This window comes from Syngnathus floridae, chromosome 22, assembly GCF_059516105.1.
Source record: "Syngnathus floridae isolate MCC-2025c chromosome 22, RoL_Sflo_1.0, whole genome shotgun sequence".
Taxonomy (NCBI): Eukaryota; Metazoa; Chordata; class Actinopteri; order Syngnathiformes; family Syngnathidae; genus Syngnathus; species Syngnathus floridae.
Genome location: NC_142434.1, coordinates 8264298 through 8287217, shown reverse-complemented (window position 1 = coordinate 8287217; position 22920 = coordinate 8264298). Strand labels below are relative to the sequence as shown.

Genomic DNA, 22920 nt, shown 5'->3' with positions numbered 1-22920 from the left:
TTTGGGAGCTTATGATCAGGGGATGCTTTGAGAATAATTGTCAATTTTTTGGCTATGTGAAGCCCTTTGAGACTGTTTGTGATTTAGGGCTATACAAATAAACTTGACTTGACTTGACTTGACTTGAATTCTTCTTCTCTATTGCCCTACGGGTGATATAGTGGCCGATGTTTTTACTAAGTCGGTTGTAAAAGTCAGGATGGAGAAATGTATATGTTTTCTATTTGGTAACTGAACTATGGACGATGGATATGTCATGTCCCTAATTGACCCTGTGACCCAGTGAGTGTGGGTGTGGTTACACACCTGTGTGCAATCCATAAATGGCAGCAGCTCATTCACAAAGGTGATCACATGCAGGCCAAACCAATTTCATGTCTCTGCTTTATATTTGTCCTCCGTATTTATTCGTCCGTTTATCTCTTACCGCGATGGCTGTGCCAAAAATAGTTCATGTATTATATGCTTATAAAAACCATTTAGATTTTTGATGCTCCAGACAGTTATTTCTTTTTTTGGGGAGGGGGGGTGGTCAATATGTCTCTTTGAACATTTTAGGTTGCCGACCCCTGATCAAGGCGGTCAAAGACACGCTCCAGACAGACAGGTCCGCTAGGAAGTTAACCCAGAATGAAGCCAAACAGTACCACATCCATCAAGGTTTTGTGGTTTGCTGCAGAATGTGCACAATATCAGAGCAAATCTTTAAAGAAAATGACCGGAGAACAGCGGCAGCAAGACGCGCCAGCGTTCGCTCACATCCGGTTCGCTCCAATATATTTACTGTTACAGTCAAACCTCGGTTTTGGAATGTCCCGGTTCTCGAACAAATCGGAATTCGAACGAAAATTCGAGATTTCTTTGCTTCGGTTGTAAAACAATATTCGGCGGTCGAACCTCGCGAGATGAGCCGAAAGGACCCGAGAAAATCGGACTGCACGGCCCGTAAGCAGACTGACTCCGCTCGTAATTGTATTTTCTTTACTTTGAGGATTGTATTAAACCCCAATCATGCCTCTAAAGAAAGCAAGTGGGAGCATCCTGAAACACAAAGATGCTCTAAAAGCAATGCAACAGATAGTGCCCGGCGCACTGCGGTTGCCCGATCGGGCCAAATTAAGCTCCCTGCGCCCTTAAAGTTTGGTTTGTACATCAGGACTTTAAAAATATTTTCTAAATTTCAGCGACGGCTCTGTCACAATAATGCAGTGTTGCCGTCGGCAGCGTCCTAAGGTTGTGCGTTTGGTGGTGCGCTGCAGTTGCGTGATCGGACAAAATAGCGCAACTTAAAAAAATGCTTAAAAAACGTGTTTTGTTTTAGTCTTGGAACGGATTAAATCTTTTTCCATTATTTGTAATGGGAAAAATAGATTCGAAATTCGACCGATTCACTTCTCGAACCGCCTTCTGGAACGGATTGTGCTGCGCTGAGACGGCGCTGCGCCGAGTTGGCCATCTCAGCGCAGCGCCAACTCGCGCGGTGCCCTGTCGGCGGAGCGCGCGGGCCGTTTTGGTGCAGCGCGCGCACCCTCTTGGCACAGGGCCCTCTTGGTAATGCATCTTCTCGGTGTCGGGTGGGCGCGTGCGCGTGCTGCGCCGAGAAGGCGGAGAGGGTGCCGCAAGGGTGCTGCAAAGCCTGGAGATACCCTCATGGTACAGCACCCTCATTGCGCGTAGTCCTCTCGGCGGAGCGCCAACTCGGCGCGGCGCCTTGTCGGCAGAGTGCGCAAGCCCTTTTGGTGCAGTGTGCGAGCGCGTGTGCTGCGCCCTGACGGCGCTGCGCCAAGTTGGCGGTGAGCAGAGACGGAGAGGGTGCCACGAGGGTGCTGCAAAGGGTGCCGTGTGGGTACCGCGAGGGTGCCCTGAAGGGGCAGCGCCCTCATGGCGCAGCACCCTCATGGCGCGTAGTCCTCTCGCCGCAGTGCCAACTCGGCGTGGCGCCCAGTCGGCGGAGGGTGTGGGCCCTTTTGGCGTATCATCCTCTCGGCGGAGTACGCGAGCTCTCTCTGCGCAGTGCCCACTTGGCGAAGCTCCCTCTTGGCGCTGTGCCAAGAGCGCTACGCCGAGTGGGCAATGAGCCGAGAGGGCACATGGGCTGCACCAAGAGGATAATGTGCCGGGTCTCGCCGCGGCGTCCTCTTGGCGTGGTGTGACGCAGTGCTTTCTCGGCGCGGCGCTCACAGCCGAGAGGGCCCTGCGTCGAGAGGATGCACGCGCTGCGAGCGCTGACCTCCGCTGAAACGGCACTGCGCGGTGCCGAGAGGGCACAGCAGCTAGAGGGCCCGCGCGGTGCGCCGAGGGGGTGCGCGTCGAGAGGTCGCCATGCCGCACCGAGAATGAGCCGCACCGTGGCGATTGGCCTTGGGGCGAGAGACACCCCACCTAGAGGCCGCGCGCCGTGAGGCCGCCACGCTGAGAGGACGCTGCACCCAGAGGGCCCTGCACCAAGAGGGTGCTGCACCGAGAGGGTGCGCGTGCTGTTAGCGCTGCCCCTAGAGGGCGGGCCCAGGGTGCGCGAAGATGGCGCACGCATGCTGCACCAAGAGTGCACTGCGTCGACAGCACAGGCACGCTGCGCCGAGAGGGCACTGTTCTGACAGATCAAGCGTGCTGCGCAGAGTGTGCGCTGCACCCAGAGAACGTGCATGCGGTGTCTAGAGGGCGCCGTGCCGCACCAAGAAGGTGCCACGCTGCTCCGACAGGGCACCGTCTCACGCCGTGCCGAGAAGGCGCCGTGTTGCGTCAAGAGTGCGCCGCTCTGATTGGACACTGCGCTGAGAGGACGCCACACCGAGAGTGTGCCGCACCGACAGGGTGCGAACTGCGCCGAGAAGACACGAGTGTTGCGCGCGCGCCGCGCGCTGCGCCAGCAGAGTGGGCCGAGGTTGTGACGCGCCGAGAGGGCGTTACGCTGAGAGGGCACCGTGCGCAGCGTGCGCAGCGTGCGCAGCGTGCGCAGCACGCGTATCTTGCGCAGCGCACGCTGCGCGCGCATCCCCTCGACGCAGGGTGACGCCTTCTTGGCGCGGCGCCCTCTCGCCTTGACCTCTCTCGGCGCGGCGCCTTCTCGCAGCGGCTCCCTCTATCCGCGGCGTCCTTGTGGCGCCGTGCCGCACCCTTTCGACATAGTGCGGCACCCTATCGACGCGACTCTCTGTCGGTGTGGCGCACCACGGCACCCTCTCGGCGTGGCAACCTTTCGGCATCCTCGCATCACTCTCTCGGCGCGACACAGCTTGCTCTCGGCGCGATGCAGCACTCTCTCGACACGGTGCCTTCTCAGCGCGGCGCCCTCTCGGCGCGTTAAACTGTCGGCCCACTCTGCCGGCGCAGCACGCGAAGCGCGCACAGGGCTCGTGTCTTCTCTGCGCAGTTCGCACACCGTCGGTGCGGCGCCTTCTCGGTGCGGCGTCCTCTCAGCGTGGCGTCCACTCAGAGCTGCGCTCTCTTGACGCAACACGGCGCCTTCTCGGCACGGTGAGACACAGCGCCCTGTCATCGCAGCGTGGCGCCTTCTTGATTCAGCACGGCGCCCTAGAGACACCGTGCCCTCCCAGCGCAGCGCGCGCACGTTCTCTGGGCGCAGCGCACACTCTGCGCAGCGCGCTTGACCTGTCAGTGCAGCGCCCTCTCGGCGCAGCGTGCCTGGGCTGTCGGCGCAGTGCCCTCTTGGTGCAGCACGCGTGCACCATCTCGGCGCAACCTCGGTCCGCCCTCTAGACGCAGCGCTCACAGCGGGCTCACCCTCTCAGTCCAACACCCTCTCGGCGCGGGGCCTTCTCGGTGCGGCGCCCTCTCGGCATAGTGCCACGCTGCGGTGGTGCATCGCGGTGCAGCGCAGTGCAGCGCGGTGCAGCGCGTTGCAGCGTGGTGCAGCGCGGTGCAGCGCAGTCTAGCGCGGTGCAGCGCGGTGCAGCACCATAGCGCGATGCACCGCCACAGCGCGGTGCACCGCCGCAGCGCGGTGCAGCGCGGTGCAGCGCGGTGCAGCGCGGTGCAGCGCGGTGCAGCGCGGTGAAGCGCGGTGCAGCGCGGTGCAGCGCGGTGCAGCGCGGTGCAGCGCGGTGCAGCGCGGTGCAGCGCGGTGCAGCGCGGTGCAGCGCGGTGCAGCGCGGTGCAGCGGCAGCACAATGCAGCGCGGTGCAGCGCGGTGCAGCGCGGAGCAGCGCGGTGCAGCGCGGAGCAGCGCGGAGCAGCGCGTTGCAGCACCATAGCGCGGTGCAGCCCGGTGCAGAAAAACAGAGTGGGGGTAAGAGTGGACTGGGTAGAGAAAGCCCTTGTTCTCTCACCAAATCATATCAGGGGGTGTTTTACGACCTTGTGTAGGATGGGACAAGCTAGGTTTTTTATTACCGGTTGCGTTCCAACATAATCATACGATAAGGATAATCTGAAAACCCTGAAAAGGGGGGATGCTTTGCAGGTTCCTTTTGATACGTAATGACACATTGGGTGAATTTGTCAAAGGGGGAGTGGTAAAATAGAAATGGGTGAGTAGGTTTCAATTTGTAATTGTCATATACAAAGTTTTTTCCAAATTCACTTGTTTTCAAGCTTTAACAGGACATGCCAGAATTCACCCAGCAGTGATGGAAGGAGCAGAGGAAGACCAGTGACATCTGGTTGTGGTGTGGTGATGACAAATTATAGGATCGCTTGCCGAAGAATGCATCAGGTATCTGTGCCCTCGTGTCTTTGATAATGCCTATGGTGGTTGTCCCCATTGAAATACAGAATCTCAATTGGAACCTGGAGTCCCGACTGGCGGGGCTCCTGAAGCGAGCCAAAAGAGACGTTTTGCCCCCGTGGTTGAGCGACGACCATCCAACATATATTGACACTATAGGAGTGCCCCGGGGTGTGCCAGATGAGTATAAACTTGTTAATCAAGTGTCCTCAGGATTCGAAAGTATCTTCCTATGGATCACCCCCAATAAAAATGTAGACCGTATTAATTACGTTCATTTCAATGTCCAACGACTGGGTAATTGTACAGCTGTATCATTTGCCGCAGTTCATGAACAATTAGCTGCAACGTCGTTAATGGCGTTCCAAAATAAAATTGCGTTGGGCATGCTATTGGCTAAGGAACATGGTGTGTGTGGAATGTTTGGTGATGCATGTTGTCCTTTCATCCCAAACAACACGGCACCAGGGGGCCGACTGACCAAGGCGTTGGAAGAACTAAGGACACTGAACAAAAAATGAAAGATCATTCAGGTGGACACACCGATATTTGGTCTGATTGGATGAAAACGTTCGGAAGCTGGAAAGGCCTCATCATGTCTGTGCTTGTTGCTGTGGCTATTTTTACTACAATTCTGATTTTATGCGGTTGTTGTATTCCATGTAGTAGGTCACTCACTGTCTGGTTGATCGAGAAAACCGTTGGCCCGTTGCCACCGATGAGCCGATATACCATGGTGACTCAACATGAGCAGCGGGGGGAAGGAAGTACCAACAGCACGCTGGTAGCTGTTTGCTTGAGTAACGGGTGATAATATAAATGAGATCATGAGAGGGAATAAAGGGAAATGTGCTTTCGGGAGTTTGCAAACATATTTTTTAAGGTTGTGTTAAACTTATAATCATATTAATATCTAGTATTGGAGTGCTCGTGTGGATTGGTGGGTGGCGAAGAATGTGCAGGCAAACTGCATGAACTTGTTTTCTTCGAAGTGTTGTGGAATAGGCCCAGACAGGGAGTACCGGACGAGAACATCTCAAGGTCGGTGAGAAACGAGAACAACATCACGTCTAGGTGGTCGGGCTTCACGGGGAAAACCCAACCGCCTGACCTCAGCAACAACACCTAGACGGGGAGGAGATGGCCATCGACCAATCATCTCACAATGTTTTGCATGCTTTAATATTCATATTGTGTTTCTTCAAAACTGGGCAACCCGGAAGAATGTGTCGTCTTTTGGTGGTCACAAAAACGCACGAGTTTTAGTGTGAGGGATCCGGGACCCAGGCCTGTATTAGTGCGCTTTGTCAGGAATAAACAATTGGTAAATTTGGTCTGATTGATCTACTGGTCTTCTCTTTGACAGAACGAACTCGCAAAATTGTTAGGTGCGCCAGTGTGTGGATTGGGACATAGCAACTCATGTGTTAAGTGTTGATCGCAATTTGGAGTCAGATCGATAACTAAAAAACAAGTAATACATACCATGATATTATCTATTGCTTGAGACATACTTGTTACAATCTTACACTTATAGTTTTTATCTATGAATAGAGCAACTCCTCCGCATCTTTTTACCTTCCTATTTCATGTATAACTCTCATACCCCTCTGTCAATCTTTTCAGACTGATCTTCCTTTAACCAGGTTTCAGATATTGCAATTACAGTAAACGGATTATTCATATCTTTTAAACATTGTTTGATCTTAGAGATGTTTGCTTTCAAGCTCCTACTATTAAAATGTATAATTGACATTGCTCTATTTGTTGCTACATTCTTGCTAAATTGCTCTCCAGTATAGTATTTACAATTCCTTTGAGTGTAGTTGATAAAGAAGTTATTCACAGGATCAATATTGTTCTCTATGTCAAATCCCTTATGATCAGTGAAGTCAAATGTTTTCAAATCAAGTTCTTCATTTTCAGTTATCAGTGCTTGTTTGTTAAACACACCTTCCATGATCTAAAAGTACCACAACTTGAGGTTTAACGGAATGATGTACAGGTTACTGGTCTCCTTCGTACCTCTTAAGTTGCTCTATGGCACTGATGCAGAAACCATGAGAACTCTCTGCTGCTCCAACAGGTTTGATGAACACCTTACAACCAGCAGTCCAAGTGGACTGTATTTGACCGTTTTTCTTAAGAGGTCTTGCTTTCTTAGCTATTTCACCATTTTTCTTGGTGAGGTGTTCATTAATGTACACGTTGGTGCCTTTTAGTTTTCTACCTTGTTTGAGCAGATTTATCTTACTTTTCCTATTTTTAAATCGGACAATTATAGATGCTATGACAGGGTTGCCATTTAGACTCTTAGTTGGCAGAGTGTGGCATGCCTCAATATTGACTGTGTCAATGACGATGTCTTTACTCTGGAGGAAAGTTTTTACCTGCTCATCGGTTGTCTCCTCATGTTCAGGATTGTCCTCTGAAGCAAGGCCTTTCACAGCCTGCTGGTAGCTCCATGGTTTGATCTTTAAACCTGTAATGATGACATCGCTCATTCTTGAATACTGCTCCAAATTGTCTAATCTATTTTCCAGGCTGACAATTTTCTTATTTTGTTCAATGTTTCATTGTTTGAGTTGCTTCACCTCTCCCATCAGCTCTGTAATAATGGCCTGTTGTTTCATTATTGTTGCCACATTTGAAGACATCACTTCCATTGATAACTTCAGCTCTTCCATGTCCTTCTGAAGCACTTTCTTGGCCATCCTGACTATCAATCTATACCTGATGGTAGCTTCCCTCCTGGGGCTGGAGGTGCTATCCCACTCAGCCTGGTGTCAGGTCTCCTCCTGGGGCGGCTGGTGGTGCTAATTCACTGTGGTTGGTGGTAGCTGTCCTCCTGAGCCTGGTGATGGTAGTCTACTGGGCCTGGTGGTGGCTGTCCTCTTGGGGCTTGTGGTACTAGCTTACTGGGCCTGATGTTAGCTCTCTTCCAGGGGCTGGTTGTGCTAGCACACTGGGCCTGATGGTTGCTCTCCTCCTGGGGCTGGTGGTGTTAGCCTACTAGAGGTCCAGTGAAGGCCGCGGGTCCGGCGTTACTGGCACGCGGTTCGCCGACGGCCGCAGGTCCAAGCGTTGCTGGAACGAAGTCTGGCATTCTGTAAGAAAGCAGGACATTGCATATACAAGTGTCACAAATTCATAGCGGAAACAATTGAAGACCGTGTGAAACACATCAAGAGTGAAAGGCTATGCTTCGGATGCTTGAAGCCTGGCCATTTGTCTAAGAACTGTACTAAGCGAATGACCTGCGACACCTACGCAAAGCGACACCCTACATCACATACGTCAGAGTTACGGCCCTCGAATTGATTATCTATGGCCCCCTGGATGATATTTAATTACTATTAGAACCGGCCCGCAGGCCACAGCCGCCCGCTGGTGTTTTGCACGCACCAACACTACATTTCTCACAATGCAACGGTAGCCCGCGATGTCCCTGCATCTTGCACAAGCGGCTTCATTATTCATCAGTAGTCAGAGCAAGTTCAACTTTCTGATACCCCCCTCCTCAAAAATGGCTAAACGTAAGGTGGACGCTGAGAACAGGGGGTTTCAGGCCAGGTGGGAGGCAAAGTACATGTTTACGGAGGTAAGAGGCAAACCTGTGTGTCTTCTGTGTGGAGAAAATGTGGCTGTAATGAAAGAATTTAATTTAAGAAGGCACTATCAAACGTCTAAGAAACACACAGACAAAGACAAGAATATGGAATATGAACAAAAGCTACAGAAGGTGGAAGAATTAAAACGAGGCCTTAAGTCCAGAAAGGCTATGTTCACATATGCTAAATCACAAAGCGAGGCTGCTGTCAAGGCTAGCTTTATTGTGGCAAAAGAGATCGCAAAATCAGCCCGCCGGCCCTTTGCAGAAGGACAGTTTCTCAAAAACGGGTTTTGAGCCTCAGAGCCCAACCCCAAACATTGATGAACTTGTACAAAAGATGAGACACCTCCAAGTATGAGGCTCAGCCTCAGACAAGTGAGCATCACAAAGCAGTAGCGTATTTTCCGTTTTTTAATTCAGTTACATTTTTACATTTGTTTCTACAAGATGTGATTTTTCTTTCAAGAAAGTATTGTTTTGTCTGTGTGCCATAAATGTTTGTATTTTATTTATTTACATTTGTTTTTCAGTTGAATGGACTAAGGGAAAATTGCAGATAGGAGCCATGAGAATACAACTGATTTGATTATTTTTTTTATTTTACGATTTGAAAGCAGTGATCAGTAGATCATAGAGCAGCACAATAATAAATTTGCAGTTTATAATGCATGCACTTTTATTTATGCATTTATCTTGATATTAAGAAACTCATTTTGTTTTTAAAAACAATTTAATTTTTTGCTGTTTGGCTGTCGAAAATGTTTTCCCTTGAAGTTACTGACAAGAGCCATAACGAAATATTGCCATATTCATTTAATCATTAAATAATGTACACTGTGTTAGGTCTTGGTTCAATAGGCTAAGTGTAATCATTTCGATATATTTTAATAAACATTGAACCAGTCCGGCCCTCGGCTTGTAGCAAATTTGTTTTTTGGCCCTCGGTGTGTTTGACTTTGACATCCCTGCCCTACATGTTTACATGCAGATTGCTCAATGAAAGAGCAAGAACCACAGCAAAAACTGTTTACTGAGTGTTTGTCCGGCAGTTTTGTGTGTGTTCGTCTCGTGTGATACGTCGTGCTACTAGTGCGGCGGGCATGTTCTGCTCAACATCGGCGGAAGTGGGTTTTATGGCGTTCTGGACTTTGGTGCGGAGAGATTAAGGGCGCTCAGACTGCTTCGTCATGGAGCGACGCCGGACTGGCCTGCTCTTCCTCCCCCGGTTGGACTGCGTCGTGAGTTCGGACTGCTCCGTCACTGACTGGGATCTGCGCGCCCCAGAGCGAGCCACTCGTCCGCCCTGAGACTGGAAGGTTGTGGGTTCAAACCCCGGCCGGGTCATACCAAAGACTATAAAAATGGGACCTATTGCCTCCCTGCTTGGCACTCAGCATTAAGGGTTGGAATTGGGGGGTTAGATCACCAAATGATTCCCGGGCGCGGCACCGCTGCTGCCCACTGCTTCCTTCGGGGATGGGTTAAATGCAGAGCCAAATTTCACCGCACCCAGTTGTGTGTGTGACAATCATTGGGACTTTAACTTTAACTTTAACTAACGGGAACGCGCACATGAGGCAGCGCTCACGATCGGTTGCGAGCATGTCTCCTCCGTCACTTCCCAGTTCACGCGCACACAAGTGTCCGTTTGCATGATGATCAGTGACACAGACACTTCCCCATTCAAATGTCCACACATGAAGGACTAAGGCAGGGGTGTCCAAACTTTTTGCAAGGAGGGCCAGATTTGATAAAGTGAAGGGGCCCGGGGGCTAATAGTTTTGTCTGACATTTTTTAACTACAAAAAATTCATGCAAATACACACTGTTATAAAACAAATTTCATTCTCCCAATTGTCTTTATTTTTTAAATTACAATATAACCAAATATAAGCCGCTCAGGCAGATGTGAACAACTTAAAACACAAATTCTGCCTTTCATTCATATCTGAAGAGTCCGATAACATTGAACAAACTGTATGAAATACCTTAAATTTGCATGAGTTGAAAATTATTTTTGCCTCGAACATTTTAAACATGAGTTATAAGTAATGCAACGTTGTCTGTTATAATTAAAACTTCAAACAAATGAATTTTCAAGTTTCATGATATTTTTTATTCACAAATAATACATTATAAGACCAAAGCTGCGGGCCGTATGAAATCTGACCGAGGGCCAGATTTGGCCCGTGGGCCGGACTTTGGACATAACATGGTTGGACTAAGGCGATGCTAAAATCAGAGGCGCCGCAAGTGACGCTGCACAGGGAAAGGCAAAAAAAAAAAAAACACGGACTACCGGTGAGAGCTGCCTACTTCGTACTAACCCTACTAACCCTACTAGGCGTCCGCGCCGCCCACTCAGTGATCGCAAACAACAAAAAGACTATTGATTATTATTTTGTGATTACGAAGTAATATGTTGTGTTTGAAGTTGAAATAAAAAAGATAAAATGGAGAATGATTTAATTTGGGTTAAAAAAAGGTTAAAAAACCTGGCCTGTTTACAGCAGTCACAAACACCAATATCACCCTTCTTACTAATACAACAACAATAATAAAACAAACTTAATACATCTAATAAAAAACTCATTCAACTTTCATAAAATTGTACATCTGTATTTAATGTATTATAATTTTAATCTTTAACTTTTCTGGTAGTGCAATTGACAACAGATTCTCATTTGCAGTATATCTGCAGACAGCAAAGGATATAGTAACATATTTACAAGTTCATTTACAATAGTAATGGTTCGAGGAATGTCGGTGCGAATGGTCGGCCCCTATACATTTTTATCTAACCAAATCTGGCCCACTTTGCAAAATGTTTGGCCACCCCAGGTTTAAATGTATAATAAAACGCATTAAAGCATGGCTTCTTCCCTGAGTACTTGCAACAATGAATATGCAATTTCAAAAGTATAAACAGGAGTTTGATCAGGTGTAGTGCATCACCTTTGATGTGGTTGTTCTTGTGTATACCAAACAGTACGTTTTTGTAAAAGAACTGAAGCACTCTGTGGAGTTTAACAACTCACTCATCAAGGTGCTAAAGCTGACAATGCGTCTCTTCGGACTGAAGTAAACCACCTCAAACATTTGACAGCCGAACTACAAAGAGACAAAGTCAACATGGCAAACTCCATTCTTGATCTGCAGTGCCGAAGTATGAGGGATAACATCATTATACACGGACTTACAGAAACAAAAGATGAAAATCAGAAGAACTTGTCAAAACGTTTCTTGTCAACGAATTGAGAATGAAGCCTGAGGACGTATGAGCTGTTCGCTTCTCCAGAGTACATCGCCTCGGGATGACCAGAACCGACCAACAGAGGAGGCCCCATCCCATTGTGGCTAAAGTCGTTGACTCAAAGATGAAGTCTGTCGTCATGTCGAGGGGCAGAGAGCTAAAAGGCTCTAACTACTCCATCAGCGATCAGTTCCCTCTGGAGATCATGAACAGGCGGAGGCTGCTTCACCCAATCATGGCCGAGGCAAGGAAAGCCAAAAAGACCGCTCGACTGTTCATTGACAAGCTTGCCCTCTTGGGAGTTTAAGATCAGGGGATGTTTGAGAATATTTGCCATTTTTCACATGTCCTGAGAGTCGTTGTTAGTCACCTAAATGTTGAACAGAGGCTGTGATTTACCTAAGTCAAATTCCTTGTTTGGCACGCTCAAACATGGCGAATAAAAACTCTTGAATCTTGAAACTGTACAGGAACCCCCGAACAACTTATTGGCTGAGTGGAGGAGATGGAGACATTAATTCTGAACTCCAAGAGGAACTGTCTGCCAACTTGCAACATGCCGCCTCCCCACGACTGTAAACACAGGCGCGTGATGATGACGCGTGATGGCCTATTTCTCTCTTTCGCTCCCCATCTCACCACTCGCCCCCCTCATTTTTTCACTTTTCCTCTCTCTTACATTTATTTTTTCATTTTTGGCTTGGGAACTGGCCTGAATACTACTGACTGGGTAGGACTAGGCAATTGTCTGTTTGTCTGCTCTGTGACAATACAGCGGGTAATGTCTACAGAGTGTACTTGTGTGTTTGAGTGTGTGGGTGTATGTGTGTACGTCTGTCTGGCCAGCTTTGGTATGGATGAGTGTATGTCTATGTCCATGGTCTTAAGTGTGTGTCTTTGTTGCTGGATCTCAGTAAATCTCACTCATTACCCTGTGCATGGCATTTAATGAAATAGACAGTGAAGGAGACGAGGTGACAAATTGCATTGACTATCATAGAAATATTAGTTGTAATCAGTATATTCCTGAGCAATTAAAACATTTAACAAATATAAATAACTGCTCTTTTTTGCATTTAAACATCAGGAGCTTGAATAAACATCATGATGATCTAGTTACTCTACTTACAAACACAGGCTGCAGCTTTGACTTAATTGGCTGCAGTGAAACTTGGCTGAATGACAGGTCATACACTGACATCTTAAATCTTAATGGCTATAAGTAGATGACTAAGAACAGATGTGGCAGATCTGGCGGTGGCATGTGCCTATATATTTCCTCCGCATACAACGTGAGGATTTGTGATGACATTGTCATAGCAGACAACCACAGTGACACCCTTTTTGTTGAAATAAGCGGAAAAAACAGGAAAAACCTCATTATTGGTGTAATCTATCGTCCCCCAGACGCTGATCTTGAAATCTTTAGGGCCAAACTGGAGGAAGCATTGTTCTCTATAAATAATAACAAAAGCTGTGTCCTCCTTGGCGACTTGTATGTTGATCTTTCCAAGGATGATGCAGCCAAAAATGACTTTATAAACACATTACACTCTTCATCCTTCTTTCCCACGATAAATACTTATGAATAACAGAGTCACTCACTCAACTAAGTCAATTATTGATAATTTCATCACAAATCTTCAAAACGCCACACTTACTTCTGGAACTGTACTCTCTGAGATTTCTGATCATTTCCCTATTGTATTATTCATTGACCTCCCTGCTAGGCCCCCACCTACTCGTCATACAATAAAAATAAAAATACTCAATGAAGAAACCATACGACGTCTCGGTGAGGACCTGCAGACCAAGACATGGTATGTAATATATATTTGTAGTGATGTTGATGCTGCATTTGAGACTCTAACCAAAGAAATATCCGACTCTATTCAAAGGACCATTCCTGAGAAAACTATCATATGCAATACAACTAGTCAAAATCCATGGATCACTAAGGGCATATTAAGGTCTATTAAGCATAAAAATAAATTATATAAAAGATACATAAATAAATCTAACCATAACAACAAAAATGCATATATTAATTATAGAAATAAACTTACACATAATCAGAAAGCGGAAGAGTAATCATTTGATACTTGATAAACGAATCACAGGGTGATTCCAAGAAATCTTGGAGAGTACTGAACAAGGTCTTGAACAGAAGCCAAAAAACTCCTGTATTCCCTGACCATGATAATAATACAAGCAACATCACCAGAAACAACAGTCTTGCCGACAAATTCAATAACTACTTTGTCTCCATTGGTAGCAACATATCCAGTAAAATCAGTCATCCTCAGGATGCCTCGTTTAAAGACTACCTATCAGGTAATTACCTGGGCTCTTTCTTCCTGAATCCAACTACCGTAATTTCCGGACTATAAGTTGCGGTTTTTTTCATAGTTTGGGTGGGGGGGGCGACTTATACTCAGGAGCGACTTATATATGTTGTTTTTTTTCACAAATTTTTACTTAATCATTAAGGCATCACTTACAAGTATAGTTGACCACTTCCCATGTTATTTTTAGTATAGTTGATCACTTCACATGCTTTTATATCTTTATCTTGAACATATTCAAAACATTAAAAATAGAGAAAACATCAAATAAAGCAATTAACACTTTAAAGCACCATATCCAAGTCCACTGTCTGCTGTATGTACTGCTGTTGCTCCATTTTTGCTCATATTATATTTATTATTATTATTTATTATTATTTGTTTATTTATCATTTATTCAACACTCTTATTTATTCATTGTTTGTGCCTTCTTGATTTTTTTTTGTGTTGCTTGTATGCATATGTGTACTATCTCACCAAGGGATAGTGGAAACGTAATTTCAATCTCTTTGTGTGTCTTAGTATATAAAAAAAAAATCAACGATAAAGCAGACTTTGACTTTGATAAAACAACCAAAAAAAATTATATTTTCAGACGAAACTGGATGAGGGCGCTCTAAATTTCACCGTTGGCCGTGACTCATCAACTGGGTGGGCTTAAGAAAAATGGCACCAAAAAGAAACTCATATTTTGCAGGTTACAAACTTGAAGTTGTAAAATATGCAGCTGAAAACAGTAATCGAGCAGCAGAAAGAAAGTTTGGAGAACCGTGATGTACCAATGGATTACTATTTCAAGTGACGTCAGTAGCGCGGCGCGGCGGTTGTTTACATACAAACGTGCCCACATAAGGACTACCGGCATCATTAGCGGTGATCATTTCTAAGTGACACGGGAGGAAAAAGAGTTTGAGGGAATTAAGGATTTGGAGTGACATAGAAGGTTTGAAAAACTATTATGGCTTTTACGCACGCCCAGTCCTACTCTACTGAGTCGGGGGCCGGCGCTCGGCCGAGTGGTTGTCCGCGAACGGTGCGCAGGGCTCGGACATGGCCATTACGCACGCCCGGTCTGTCAGGAAGTCCACGCCGCCACACGCTTGGAAGTTTGTTTTGTTTAATAAAGAGCCGTTTACCAAACCCACGTCTATCCTTGTACTTTGTTAACGCTACAATATAGTTATATTTAATGGAATTAAAGTGCACGGATGGTTTGATAATATTATTGGCTTGTATTATAGTTATTTGAAATATAGTTTATCTATCGTTATATGAGCCTGTGGAATATTTTGAAGTGCAAGCGCCCTCAGCCGTGCGCACCCATTGTTGACAAAGAACGATCGATGGATTTAATGAATTGGAGTGACACCGATGGTTTTATAAACATGTTATTCATGTAATAGTTGTCCTTAATCACTCTATATGTTACGTCAGGCCCGTTCTCAGCTCTTTGTTTGTGTTTGTCACGTTAGCATACCTATCGTTTTGCCTGTTGTTGCTATTTAATGAATTGGAGTGACACCGATGGTTTTCTAAACATGTTATTCATGTAATAGTTGTGCTTAATCACTCTATATGTTACGTTAGGCCTGTTCTCAGCTCTTTGTTTGTGTTTGTCACGTTAGCATACCTATCGTTTAGCCTGTTGTTGCTATTTAATGAATTGGAGTGACACCGATGGTTTTATAAACATATTATTCATGTAATAGTTGTCCTTAATCACTCTATATGTTACGTCAGGCCCGTTCTCAGCTCTTTGTTTGTGTTTGTCACGTTAGCATACCTATCGTTTAGCCTGTTGTTGCTATCGTTTAGCCTGTTGTTGCTCGTTCATGACTGTTTTTGGTGTGGGATTTTGTCGAATAAATTGCCCTCAAAATGCGACTTATACTCCGGAGCGACTTATAGTCCGGAAAATACGGTAACTGCGATGAAGTGTGTAAAATAATCATGAATATGAAGAATTCAAACTCAGCTGGAACAGATGGTATCTCAAGTAAAATTCTAAAAAGCATCTCCAATATAATAACTGCACCTCTTACACATTGCATCAATCTGTCGCTACTCTCTGGAGTAGTGCCACGAATGGCAAAAATTTCACGCATCACACCGGTCTTTAAATCTGGAGACAAAAACGATATTAGCAACTACAGACCAATATCAATCTTGCCTACTCTTTCCAAGGTTTTGGAAAGAGCAGTTTACAATAAACTTAACAGCTATCTAAACAAACTAAACATCTTTGCCCCATCCCAGTATGGATTCAGAAAGGAAAACACTACATATATGGCAGTACTTGACTTGACTGATGAAATCTACAATGTGTTAGGCTACGGATTTTAGTCATTGATCTGACTCCAAATTGCGATCAACACTTAACACATGAGTTGCTATGTCCTAATCCACACACTGGCGCACCTAACAATTTTGCGAGTTCATTCTGTCAAAGAGAAGACCAGTACATCAATCAGACCGAATTTACCAATTGTTTATTCCTGACAAAGCAAACTAATACAGGCGCCTGGGTCCCGGGTGTCAGGACTCATCCCCGATCGTGTCATAGTTCTGTTCGTGTGTCTGTGTGCTCGCCCCTCCCCTCCTGTGTGCCCATGATCAGTGTGATTATTCCCACCTGCCTCTCGTTACCTGTCGTGTATATAAGTCCTGTCTGCCCCTCATTCCCTGTCGGATCGTCGATGTCGTCACGTTTGCTGTCCTTGTGGTTCTTGTCTGTTTCGAGTCTGTTTCTGTTTGCCATCCCTGTCGGTCAGTCTGTCATGTTATTAGTTTGCCAGTTCACGTCTGTTTCCCTCGATGCCTCGTTCCACTTCTCTTTTCCCTCAATAAGCCCTGGTCCAAGCTGCACTTGGTCGCCCTGCTCCATGTTCCATCCGATCGTGACAGAACGATCCGACCATCACATCGACCAGCGCTTGGACCCCCCTCCACCACCAGCTCCCGCTGCGACGCCCGATCCACGTCCGAGCAGGTTTCAGCACCATGGGCTCCACAGCCGCCGTCGAACTCGCTCCCGCGACACTGGACCCGCGGCCACCATTGGAGTTCATCCCGGCGCCATCGGCTCCGTGGCCGCTATCAGACTTCGCTCCGGCGGCGCCGGACCCGCGGCCGCCATCAGACTCACGGCCACCATCGGGCCTCACCCCGGCGTCACTGGACCCACGGCCGTCGTCGGACTTCTTGCCAGCAACACCGGACTTTGAGCCAGCTGCGCCAAACCAGCGATCGTCCCTGGCTCCACTCCCACTGCAGCGGCGCGTGTGACTCTTGCCGCTGCATTCGGTTCTGACTCTCCGTTTGTCCGAGTGTGGTTCTGTCCCCCAAGTCGCCGCCCGAGTGCGGTTCTGTACCCCAAGTCACCGCCCGAGCGTTCTGTTGCTTAAGTCGCCGCCCGAGCGTGGTTCTGTTCCCCAAGTCGCCGTCCGAGCGCGGTTCTGTTCCCCAAGTCGCCGCCCAAGCGCGGTTCGGTTCCCTAAGTCACCGCCCGAGCGCAGTTCGGTTCCCCAAGTCGCCGCCCGAGCGCGGTTCGGTTCCCCAAGTCGCCGCCCGAGCGCGGTTCGGTTCCCCAAGTCGCCGCCCGAGCGTGGTTCGGTCCCCCAAGTCGCCGCCCGAGTGCGGTTCTGTCCCCCAAGTTGCCGCCCGAGTGCAGTTCGGTTCCCCAAGTCGCCGTCCGAGTGCGGTTCGGTTCCCCAAGTCGCTGCCCGAGTGCGGTTCGGTTCCCCAAGTCACCGCCCGAGCGCGGTTCTGTCCCCCAAGTCGCCGCCCGAGCGCGGTTCTGTCCCCCAAGTCGCCGCCCGAGCGCGGTTCTGTCCCCCAAGTCGCCGCCCGAGCGCGGTTCTGTCCCCCAAGCCGCCGTTCACCGGGTCCCTCACACCAAAACTCGTGCGTTCTTGTGACCCACAACAAGAGACGACACATTCCTCCGGGTTGCCCAGTTTTAAAGAAACACAATATGAATATTAAAACATGCAAAACATTGTGTGATGATTGGTCGATGGCCATCTCCTCCCCGTCTAGGTGTTATCACTGAGTGCAGGTGTCCGGCCTCAGCTGTCTGGCGGTTGGGTTTTCCCCGCGAAGCCCGACCACCAGGACATGATGTTATTCTCGTTTCTCACCAACCTTGAGGTGTTCTCGTCAGGTACTCCCTGTCTGGACCGATGGTACATCCTGTTCCACAACACTTCGAAGAAAACAAGTTCATGCAGTTTGCCTAAACATTCTTTGCCACCCACTAACCACACGAGCACTCCACTACTAGATATTATATTGATATGATGATAAGTCTAACACAGCCTTAATAAAATATGTTTGCAAACTACCGAAAGCACATTTCCCTTTAGATGCAATTGATGAAGGCGAATATGGTATTGGCATTTTTCTGGACTTGTCTAAAGCTTTTGATACCATTAAGATTGACATCCTTGTAAATAAATTACAACACTATGGTATTAGAGAGGCGGCTCGGTGGGGCACTGGGTAGCATGTCCGCCTCACAGTTAGGAGGGTGCGGGTTCGATTCCACCTCCGGCCCTCCCTGTGTGGAGTTTGCATGTTCTCCCTGGGCCCGAGTGGGTTTTCTCCGGGCACTCCGGTTTCCTCCCACATCCCAAATACATGCTTGGTAGGCCGATTGAGCACTCCAAATTGTCCCTAGGTGTGTGTGCGAGTGCGGATGGTTGTTTGTCTCTGTGTGCCCTGCGATTGGCTGGCAACCAGTTCAGGGTGTCCCCCGCCTACTGCCCGTTGATGGCTGGGATAGGCTCCGGCACGCCCGCGACCCCCGTGGGGACTACGCGGTTCAGAAAATGGATGGATGGTATTAGAGGCCTGGCGTTAGACTGGTTCCGCAGCTACCTGTTTGGAAGACATCAATATGTTTCTATTGACAACCATAAATCTTCATACAAACCCATCAATCATGGAGTTCCCCAAGGGTCCATCTTAGGGCGGCTCCTCTTCATCTTGTACATAAATGACATTGTTAATATTTCATTCATACTACATAAAGTATTATTTGCTGACGATACAAACTTGTTTTTTTCCCACAAAAATCCAAATACACTTGATCAAATTATAAATAGTGAGTTAACGAAAATAGACACATGGTTTAAATGCAACAAACTCCCTAAATGTCAATAAAACAAACCACATCATATTCCGCTCCCATAAAAAATAAAAAAAAGGACATTGACCAAATTTGCATAAAAATCAACGGACAAAACATTGAAAGAGTCAGCTCTACTAAATTCGTGGGGATCCACATTGACGAGTTCTTGAACTTTAAAAGACATATTGATGATCTCACAATCAAACTGTCTAAATATGCTGCTTTGTTCTTCAAATTGAGACATTATCTGCCACTCACTGCACTTCATATTCTGTACAAATCCTTATTTGAACCTCATTTAATATATTGCAATATTATATAGCGTAACACATTTCCAACCCATTTAAAAAAAAGCTTGAGATACTTCAGAAAAAGGTCATACGTGCCATAACATGGTCTGAGTTTAATGACCCCACTAAAACAATCTTCCACCGACACAATCTTCTGAGGCTTGTTGAACACAACTATTTCCAGAATGCTTGCGTTATGTATCAGACTGTCCATAAACGAAACCATAAACTCTGTCAACTCATCCCAATCTGTCCTCCCAGCCACACCTACACCACCAAGAATAGCAATCTAATCATCGGGAAAAAACGGAAACTAAAATCTATAAACTTTAGCATTGTGTGCAGAGGGCCACAGATTTGGAATGAGCTTGACGAAACACTAAAAATGTTGCAATCAAGGCAAATCTAAAAAAATCAACTCCGATCAATGTATGTTTAATGTGCTGATTATTAATCGCATGAACACCTGTGTCCTGTTGTTAATTTATTAATTGCTAATGTACTTCACATCAAATCCAGTGTAACCAGAATACTGAGACTATCTATTACTTGTTGTATGTTTATTGTGTGTCTACTGCTTGTTGTGCCTTATTGTGTGTTTATTGTTTATTGTCTATTCTATATCTGTATGTTGTCTATCATGTAAGGATATCTGGCCAATATCCGATCCTTATGGGAAACCGGGCCCCCTATTAAAAGCTTTAAATAGCTTGCTTGGGGTGACCTTTCACACATCCGACTGTGTAATACTGTTTGTATAATAATGTCTTGGATATCATGTGAATAAACTAAAGTAACCTATAGAAGGCTAGGGCCTTCCACCTTGCATTAACTATTACCAATTACCTGTGTCCAACGTTTTTCTTCTAAGGACAAAGGTATCCACAAAAATAAGATTCAGTTACAATTTGATCAATTATATTAAGTCTGCGTTCAGGAAAAAGCAATACGGCGCCAGGCATTCTCCCCAAGACATGGAAGAACCGTGCCTCTCAAAACAACTCACACATTTTTATTCACATCACTTGATTTCGTAACAACAGGTGGAGACTATTGGTCTCGTCCTTTTTTTGGATATTTTAAAAGTCCAGTTGCATTGCACATGTAGGTACGTAATATGTGATATGTGATGATTCCATGGGGTGGATGCGGTGCGGGCGATTCGGTGGGGGTGTAGGGTAGGGTTGTCACAAGAACCGATATATCCGCTACCAATTCGGTACCAATACGCAAAAAATATGTCGATGCCTGCTTTTTGTGGTACCGTTAAAACCGAATATTTAACTTTTCACTCAGCGAGCTCTGTCGATTCTTGACGGAATTGAGGGGGGCAGTATACACATGCGAGCAGCACGAAGCAGCAATCAGCTGCGCTGAAGAAGAAGAAAACTTGTGGAAGTCCAACACGCCAGCTATAGTTGAGAAACCAGGTCGCTCAAAGAGTCGTGTGTGGAAATATTTTGCATTCGAGGCGGGTGACGCCAGAGCAATCATAGATTTGAACAAGCCAAAGTGCAAAAAATGCTTGAAAGGTTTCCACACCAAAGGTGGAAACACGTCCAACATGGCCAAACACCTTAAAGACAGGCACCCAGACTTGTTCAGGGAATTCAAGGTGAGTGATTTTCCATTTACTATCACTGTTGTGCCACGTTACATTATAGATATTACATTATCCCAAATATGCCTATGTGCCATCATTCGGCATGAGTCAGCTGGGGTGATACGGTAACCAAACGTATTTAATGTCAAACACATAGACAAAGTATGTGTTAGGGTTGACAAATTATCTTGATCGTATGATTATGTTGGAATGTAGACTAGAATTATTAACTTTGTTAAAACCTTTCACATTTCCTTGACTCTTGAAAGTTTCCACATTCAGTTGTTGAAACTTTCCAAATGCTGTGGAAACATTCTTGCTTAGTTAGTTATCTAAAATGCTCCACAAGTTTCTGTTTCCACAACCTTGTATGTATAAGAAAGAGCTAAGACCCTCCGCACTGATTAACCAGTTGCTGAGGTGACCACCAAACTTCTCCACTCTCGTCCACTCTCACCCCCACTGTTAAGAATTCCTCGTTATGTTATTCAGCAGTGCTTTTATTTTGAAGGCTGTGTTCACGTTCGAGTACATGTTGGTTATAGTGGTGAAGCAGTCATTGACGACGTAAGTTTGGTCTCCTAACAAAAGGAAAGAATGCTCATATGTATCTACCCTTCAGGTCTTAAAGGCATGTTGAAGTGTAATTTGGAATTCCCTCTATTCCTGTAGGTGGCCTTAGAATGTCCACCTGGCGTCAGTGATACGAGTCTATTCTATATTTGCTGGTCAGGGAGAATTCAGTTTCAGCAATGTGTGCAATCCTATAATAAGGTAAAGTGGCTGTTGTCGTCCATCACCGACAGCGCTGGTCAAGATCTCCTTTTTAGGACTGAAGTAAACTAGTAGATTGAAAACCGCAGCTGGTACACAAAGCCATGACATCAGCTCATTGCCAGGTATAAAAGATACGGGCCTGACAGGGGTGGGGGGGCTTGTTTACATCCATGCCTTGGGCCACTCAACTTTTTAGAAAGACTTCCCTCTGACATCGGTTGAATAAACTCTTTTCCCAATCAGCCGTGGTCCCTGAAGTGCTTATTTGTCTGGAAACAGCCACCGACCACCGAGTGTTTTTTGGAGACCAGCGAAGCAACTAAAACCATATACCACATTTTTGGCGTCACGAACAGGATTCGTGTTCTCCAGGGGACCGTCCCGTCCGCTCTCTCCGCGAGCATCCAGCGGCCGGCCGACGACCTGTATTGAGGTGAGTTGCTTGCACTCAAAGTCGCCGCAGCATGCTCGCTCTTGGAAAGGGGGGGAGGGAGCGTTGTCCCCCATACGGAGGGCAGTTAAACGGATCTGATGGGGCGACGGCGGGCTCCAGGGAAAGTTGTCTCTCCTAGTCAAAAGCCGTCATAATGCGACTTTTGAAGGGGGAGTGGCCCCAAATAGAGACAACGAAAGAAAAATAAAATAAAACCCGGAAAAATAAATAAAAAACAATAAATAAAAAGGGAACAGTAACAAAACGTTTTGGGGATTGCACGAGTGAATGGCATGCCGGGTGAGAATGTTAATCGAGAAGAAATAAACGCCCCAGGGAGGGCGAATGTGAAACAGGACAGGTTGTCGAGAACAACACTGGTCGGCTGTCACGAGAAGAAAATAGTAGGAAGTCCCATAAAACGTGGACATGGAAATTAGTCGTGTCAATGGTCCGGCGGAGGATCGAAATTTTCGCTGTGTGATTGTGGCGGAAACACAGGTACGATTGAACTATGCTGCGACAAGATACGGGTGAATCCACACGGGCCAGGGGCTATAGCCGAGATGTCCGGTGGAAGCCTAGTCTCTGCCAAAGTCCAGCGCAAAAGGGAGGTTGCGTTGACCGCGTTTGGCCAATGGGAATGAGCGCAACCTTGGCATCCGTACTGTGAGAGTGTATGGGAGAAGATATCCGGCCAGGTCAGGGACCTGTGGGCCGAAGAGAAGGATGCGCGCGAATCCACGTCGTTTGGGCACTGATCGAATTAGAGGTGTATGTGAGGTTAT

The 22920-nt window shown here is 46.8% G+C and overlaps 1 long non-coding RNA gene across 1 annotated transcript; it reads left to right on the top strand.

The window, feature by feature from the left end:
• Positions 1-11884: 11884 nt before the first annotated feature.
• On the top strand, positions 11885-20294 carry LOC148379542 (uncharacterized). Its single transcript, XR_015855442.1, has 3 exons — positions 11885-12283; positions 13284-13373; positions 16747-20294. It is a non-coding gene; the product is annotated as an uncharacterized LOC148379542 (long non-coding RNA).
• The last annotated feature ends 2626 nt before the right edge of the window (positions 20295-22920 follow it).